The 8,305-nt window shown below is 34.4% G+C and overlaps 1 pseudogene; it reads left to right on the forward strand.

Annotated features, from left to right (window-relative positions):
* The first annotated feature begins 381 nt into the window (after nucleotides 1-381).
* LOC124103158 (olfactory receptor 8G50-like) lies at nucleotides 382-1,308 on the forward strand (annotated as a pseudogene).
* The last annotated feature ends 6,997 nt before the right edge of the window (nucleotides 1,309-8,305 follow it).

Consider the following 8,305-nt stretch of genomic DNA (forward strand, 5'->3'; position numbering starts at 1 on the left):
TCTTGTCTTGTTCATTATATTAGGGGCAAAGTCTTTTTGTCTTACACCACTGTTGACTATGGGTTTCTTGTGAATGCTTTGGATACATTATTATTTCATTTTGTTATTTATCTGAGTAGTTTTGTGGGAGTTCAGGAACTGGATAATACTAATATCAAATCTTTAAAGCAAAGACTACAAATAGGGACAGTTCTGATATTAATTTACATGTCACATATTCCTGTGATCCTAATGTCCTTTACTGCTAAAAGTGCAGGAGCCGGAAAGAAATGGAGACAACTGTCTGCAAAGACTTGAACTTTATTTCTCACAAAGTTATTGGATAATAAATGCCTCTTTCATAATTTTTCTTCTCTTCATACTTAGGATTCTCAGGAGAAAATGGTAGAAGGAAATTATTGTACAGTGACTGAGTTCATCCTGGCTGGATTAACAGACAAACCAGAGCTCCAGCTGCCCCTCTTCCTCCTCTTCCTAGGAATCTATTTGTTCACAGTGGTGGGGAATCTGGGAATGATCACACTGATTGTGCTCAGTTCTCACCTGCACACCCTCATGTACTACCTGCTCAGCAGTCTCTTCTTCATTGATCTTTGCCAATCCACTGTCATTACCCCCCAAAATGCTGGTGAACTTTGTGATAAACAAAAACACCATCTCCTACCATTAATGCATTACTCAGCTCTACTTCTTCACCATTTTTGCAATTGCAGAGTGTCACATGTTGTCTGCAATGGCATATGACCATTATGTTGCCATCTGTATCCCTTTGATTTACAATGTAACCATGTCTAATCAAGTCTGTTCCTGAATGGTAGTTGGGGTGTATAGCATGAGCTTGATTGGTGCTGCAGCTCACACTGTTTGCATGCTAAGGGTGCTTTTCTGTAAGGATGATATAATAAACCATTATTTCTGTGATTACTGGTGCTCTCCTGCTCCAGTACCTTTATAAATGAAGTAGTAGGTCTGTGCTTAAGTGCATCTAATATCTTTGTTCCAACACTGACCATCCTTAGCTCCTACATCTTCATTATTGCTAGCATCCTGCACATTCGCTCCACTGAGGGCAGAGCCCAAACCATCAACACCTGCAGCTCCCATGTGTCAGCTGTTGCTCTCTTCTTTGGTTCTCTAGCATTCATGTACCTGCAGCCATCATCAGTCAACTCCAAGGAACAAGGTAAAGTGTCCTCTGTGTTTTACACTATTATTGTGCCCATGCTTAAGCCTCTGATATATAGCCTGAGGAATAAGGATGTCAAAGATGCTCTAAATAATCTCTTTGGAAAAAGAAATTTCCCATAAAGAAAGGATCTTGCTTAGGAAATAAACTATGGAAGTTTGGTAAGGAAATAGTGCATTGGGAACAATAAATATCCACAAGTCATCAGATTGCTTCTAGCAGATGGTTATTTGTAAGAAAGGTGCCAATGGTAAGACTGGATTCACAAGATTAGAACACAAAGGGCAGCTCCAAGCTAGGAAGCCCTGAGTCTATTTACCTAGCATGACCTGGATCATATCTAAATATTTTTTAAAGTTCTTCAACATCCTCCAGATGGTGGATTATATTTTACATGTTTGGAAGATGAGTCTTTATGGGTCACATTCACTTTCTTAATTCATAGAATAAATACATTTCATCATTAACTTTTGGTATTTTCATTGCTTTGTGTACCTGGCTTTTTAAACTATTAGTAAATAATTTTGAAAATTTGATTTTTAAAATAAATCATTCTAATATTTGGATTATAAAAATATAATTCCTAATACTTATGAAGTTCATAGAACTACATTAAGGAATATGGAGGCATATAATTGGTAATAAAATAATTTCAACCCAGAAAAAATTATCACAAGGCAAGATATTGCCAACAAGAGACAAGATTGGAAATGCCATCAGTATTTTGACATGTATCAATGCAACTTTCTTTAATGTACAATATCAGAACTGTTCTACCTCTTCTATTTCCTGATAATTCCATACTTGTTTTTACTAATCTCCCCCACATCATGTTTTCTTTCACTATTATTATATAATTTCTGATTATCTAACTCATCTAAATTATGAAAACATTGCATATTTTCCTTCAAAGGTGTGACATAAACACCTCAATGTCATGTCAATGTACTTCACCCTATAAAGCCAAAAGTACAATGAGAGAGGAGGTTATGTACCTTATTGAAAACTAGGAGAAAATCCTGCATTTTTCATGTACTAATCAGTCATTTTCTTCATACCCTATTATTTTCCTATCAACATATCCTTATGTATGCACATGTATCTATACATAAGTATATATATATATATATATATATATATATATGATTCCTATTGTATATATACTATTGTGTACTGCATGTATTTATTTGTATATTGCATATATCTTGCTTGGCTATGTTTTATGAAGTTTATGTGTATATGATTTTGATTCTATTGCTCTAGATATTAAACAATCAACAAATAGTATATTTTTATATTGGTGATAACTGACAAATATAACTTTATTAAATTTTATTTTTCCCAGCATTTATGTATGCATTTATACTGTAAAACATGTTTTAAAGAATAAAAATATCTGAAATTACTATAGTAATTTTGCTGAATATCATGCTTTTAAAATAGTAACATTACTATCTGATAGATTCCATGGAAGATTTACAACAACAACAACAAAGAGTAGTTTGTCTTTCATTGCTCTGACACAAACACACATTATTTCCAAAACAAAAGAATTCCTCTTACAATGAGTTTTTTTTCAGATTTATTTGAGTGGTCACAGGAACAAATGTTAGGTAAAATCATACTTTACGTTCTGTATTAGTTTGTATTACTTTTGGCTGTGCATTACACAAACATTTACACACACACACACACACACACACACACACACTAGTGTCTTGAGCCAGTAAATGATTCAGGGTTAGTTTCATGACTCATCATAGATGTAAGCTTATTTTAAATTATTGTTCTATTCCATTTCTTGTAGTATCCAACTTTGTTGTCAATGTCTCCAGATCCATTATTCATATCCACCAACTGACCATCAGACAGAAACATATGGACAGAGAAGGGAATGTCTCTTGATCTGTAGAGCACTGTCTGACAGAGTCCTCAATCTGTATCTCTTTGAAAAGGTCAAACTCACATAGACAAATATAGTGACAAAAATATCATGAATATGTAGATAGTAGTGTGTCAATCTAAACCTCAGGATGTTTATTATTGACGAATAAAAGAAGAATGAACATCAGAAATGACTATATCGTCTGTGTTATCCAATACTTGTATTAAGCCAGAAATGAGTCACTTTTGTTTTTCCTGGAGCTTAACATTTGGATAGAGTGTTGCACCTATCAGGAATAATAGTGTTACTTGTGGTTCAAATGCAATGTGGAAAGAAGTAAAAGAACTGTACAAGGAAAATTACAGAGTACTGAAGAAAGAAATTGAATAAGACCTCAGAAAGAAAAAGACTTTCCTTCAATGTTCATGAATAAGCAGAATTAATATTGTTAAAATGACCATACTACCAAAAGCTACATATAAATTCAATGCAATCTCCATCAAAATACCAATTTTAAAAAATAGAACTAGAAACAACAATATTAAAATGTATTTAGAAGAATAAAAGATCCAGAACAATCAAAGCAATTCTAAGCAGAAACACAAACTGTTGGAGGTATCATAATAAGTGTCTTCAAATTGTACTGCAGCACTAGAGCAAGAAAAGTTGCCTGGCACTGACCTAAAAACAGACACATAGATAAATGGAACAGAATAGAAGACACAGAGACAGACCCTCACAGATGTAATCATTGATCCTGAACAAAGGGGCAAAACACATGCCATGGAGAAAAGACAGTCTTTTTAATAATTAGTGTTGAAAAAATTGATTATTCATATGTAGAAGGAGGAAAACTAAATACCCATCTTTCACCCTACACAAATATCAACTCAAAATTGTTCAAAAACCTAGAAATTAGAGCAGAGACCTTATAACTACTAGAAGAAAATGTGGTGTTAGCTCTCCAAAATATAGGTGCCAGCAATAAATTTCTTAATAGGACCCCTAAAAGTCAGGAAATAGTGCTAAGAATTAATAAATGTGATGCCATAAAATTAAAATCTTCTGCATAGAAAAGGAAACAATGAATATTAAAAGACAATCTACAGAAAGGGAGAAACTCTTTGCTAGCTACTCTCTTCCAGAGTATTGATATCCAGAATATATTAAAAACTCAATAACTTAACACTGGAAAAAACAAATAACTCAATCAATAATTGGACAAATGAACCAAACAGAAATTTCTACAAGGAAATAACAAATAGCTAATAAATGTTTGAAAAAATTTTAACATTTTTAACGATCATGGAATTGGAACTCAAAACTACCCTAAGATTTCATATCAAGAAATAGCTAAACAGACATTTCTCAAAAGAAGAAACACAAATGCCCAATGCCTATATGAAAAAAATGTTCAAAGAAATGAAAGAAATGAAAATCAAAACAACACACAGGGTTTATTTCACTCCAGTCAGATCAAGAATTCAAGTAATAATAAATTCTGGAGAGGGTGTGGGGGGAAATGTACACTCACACATTATTGGTCGGAGTAAAAATTAGTACACTCTGAAAACAGTGTGAAGATTTAACTAGCAACAGAAACACCATATGACTCAGTGGTCGGTCCCATTTCTTTGTATTTATCCCAAAGAACTAAAATCAGTAAACTCTAGTGATACAACCACACAAATATTTTGAGCAGGGCAACTATAGCGAAGATATGAAACCTGTCCAGGTGTCCATCAATAGAAGAATAGATTAAGATGTCATATATACACATATTACTTAAGCATAAATAATAAAATTATGGCATTCTCTGATAACTGGATGGAAATGGAGAATATCATTGCTGCATGAAATAAACTCATCTCAGAAAATTAAGGGTCAAATATTTTCTCTCATATGCAGAAGCCAAACAAAAGTAATAGAAAAAGTAGTGGGTTGAATATCAAAAAGAAAAAGGGAATATCACTGGAGTAGAAGAAGGAGATTGAGAGGAAAGAAGGAGAGATGAGAAAGGGGAGGAAATGCGGAATGAATTTGACAAAATTATGTTATGTGCATGTATAAATACACCACAGTGAGTTCAACTCTTATGTATATGCATAAAGTGCTAATATAAATAAATAAATTAAATACTCAAAAGGAAGATTAGTAGAGTAGAAAGAGCATACCAGGGGGAGGGTAGAGGGAAGGGGAAGAAAGCGAAGGGAAGGAAAGAAACGAGAAGGCAAGGGGGTATCAGAAACTGAAATGGAGTAAATTAAACTCTATGCATGAATGATTATGTCAAAATAAATAATATACCAATAAAAGCAAAAACCAACTAACTAACTAAATAAAATACAAAAGAGCATTGATAGTACCTTGAAAATGTAATGAGGAAAAGGAAATTCAAATTGTCAGTTTTCCCCAGAGTTCATTCTTGTGAGATGAGGTTTCAGTGGGACGTCATTATCATTGTTTGTTCCCATTTATACCCTTATATCCAGCATAAAAAATCGTCCTATCAGCCCAGCTTTGCAGAGTCAAGTGGCTTTGGGCATCAGCTTCAGCAAAGATCAAGATTAGTGATTCAACAGACTCCTTTGGTCTGTCACCTCCTCACATCATCACAGTAATTTCCATCCAGTGTGACACAGAAGAAAAACTATACAGCATTGGCCTGTCTGAAAAGAAGGAGGGGTATGTCTGAATTCCAGACCATGACTTTTAAAATCTTAGAACATTCTGCTGCAGTCTTTCCCTAAGTGTTAATAGACTTGCAGGTGTCTGTTTACCTGTCTCTCCTTGTCCTCACTCTCAGAGCCACATTCCTTGGTGAGCACAGGTTCCCTAATCATCTCCCCGTTCTTCACAGTATGAAATCAAGGCAGATACTTATTTTGTTTGCTCATTTCAACTCAGGCAATACATGGGCTTTGTTCTTTCATTTTGAACCTGTATTAACCCATCTCTAAGCTTCTTGTAACCATTTTATTAGTCACATTTATACGGAGACTCACTATATACAAGGCACTGTGCCAACCCTGTCATGAATTTACAATTAGGTGCAGATAAAAAACTGGTAAGTTACTGATAGATAATTCCAACTAGTACATGCTGCCTCAAGGCAAAAGTAACACACTCATGGACACACAGAATTTGGTCTTATTAACTGTGATGTCACTATTATAGAAAGGGCTTTAACTATTAAATAGGATTACACAAAATAATGTGATAGAAGAAAAGAGAAACAAAAGGAAATTCTGCATTAAATCTTAGGGCAAACATAGTTCCTTTCATGTAATAGGCCCGTCATGTGATATATTTTGGGAAATAGAAGAGGAAAACTTTTGTTTGTTTTAATACAGAAGCCTTCATAGACACCCATAATGGTCTAGAACCATGTTAGCATGTCCAGTAGCACTTGCCCTATCAAGGTGTTTACCACAGTAGCTAATCATCCTCCCTGTCCCCTTCTAGGCTCTACCATTCTGAACAGGGGATATTCTTTATTCATCTATCTATCCTGAACACCCATAGTCAACTTTTTGCTTATCATTGTTAATCATTTTTTTTTGGTACTGGGAATTGAACTAAAGGGCATTCAACCACTGAGCCACATCCCCAGCCTTATTTTGTATTTTATTTACTAACAAGGTCTCACAGGGTTGCCTGATACCTCACTGTTGCTGAGGCTAGCTTTGAACTTGCAATCCTCCTGCCTCAGCCTCCCAAGCTGCTGGGAATACAGGGGTGCTCCACAGTGTCAGGATTATCTTCATTTAATATAAGTCTACTTTTACCCCTTAACAATAACTTCTTGAAGCATTATCCCCAATATAAATCTTCATTATTATTATCTATGATGTCATAATAACTTATTGATGGCATCATCCAAGATTTTGGTAGAATGCTTTCTGAAGACAAAACTAAAGTCTATGGAAAAAATAATTCAAAATTTCTGACTTATGTTTAGTCAAATATATTTCCTGATTTCACATACCTATGAAGTATTATTCTCTATTTTCACCTACACCACAGAACAGTTCAATGTCCATAAGACTACAAGATATTTGTAGTAAAGTCTAATACTTTACTAAATTCAGGATAACGCAGGAGTATCCAACTATTTTACTTTAATAATGCAGTAAGAATCTAATTAAATGCAAATTTTTGGAATACTTTATCAATCTTATGATAGTTCTGAGTCACACCGTTTCCTTTTATAAGAACTAAAACAATTTTCCCCCAATAGAAACTTGCCATGTTATACAACTTGGATGAACATGGATGACACTACCCTAAATAAAATAAGCCAATCACAAAAGAACAAACACTCCATGATCTCCTTTAAGGTATTTATAACAGTAAAACTCATGGAAACAGAGAATATGATAATGATAACCAGGGATTGGGAGGTGGGAGAAACAGGGAGTAGTTGTTCAATAGTTACTAATCATGTTAGATGTACAAGTCCTGAAAATGTTCAGTTCAGTATGATGCCTGAGGTAAACAATATGGTATTGTACTTCAAAATTGAGAGGAGATCTCATACTCAATATTGCCACAAACAACAATAACAACAAATAAAAAGAACAAAGGGAAACAAGTAAATATTTGGAGGAGATAAGTATGTCAATACCTTGATTGAGGTAGTGGTGTCACTAGTGTTTGCCTAGGACTAAACTAAACAAATTGTATATAATAAACATGTACAGTTTTGCATATCAATTTTATCTTAATGAAAATGTTAATCAAGCGAACAAATCAAACTTTTTATCCCCTTAGACTGTTTTGGTATTTGGCTTATGATTCATTCACCTTGAAGATGTACCATATAAATGGAGGCTAAGATTACTCATGCAGGGTAGGTTGATAGAAAATCTCCAGGAAGTTTTAAGACATTGAAGCACAGAGGTACTGTTAGCAAATCAGAACAGGAAGCAGTAGTAATGAAGAGCATGTGTCAGAGTCAGACTTCAGAGGGAGCTGGTCACATGGAATGGGTCAAAGTCCCACATATTTTGTCAGAGTTGCAATGACTGAGCAAGAAAAAATGGAGCTTCTGTGATGGGGATTGGTATTTCGTGGGACAGCCTTGTGAGAGGCCAAGAACATAGAAAAAGTCATCAGCTAGAAAATTGTAAAGAGTAGGAACTATGGGAGAATATGTTTCTTTGTTTGTTTTGTGTTTCTGTAGCAAAGTACCACTCACTGGATTATGTATAATGAACGGAAATTTATCTGTC

This window comes from Marmota monax, unplaced genomic scaffold (genome assembly GCF_021218885.2).
Source record: "Marmota monax isolate L192 unplaced genomic scaffold, Marmota_monax_Labrador192_F-V1.1 WCK01_AAM20220418_F8-fsc00409, whole genome shotgun sequence".
NCBI classification, from domain to species: domain Eukaryota; kingdom Metazoa; phylum Chordata; class Mammalia; order Rodentia; family Sciuridae; genus Marmota; species Marmota monax.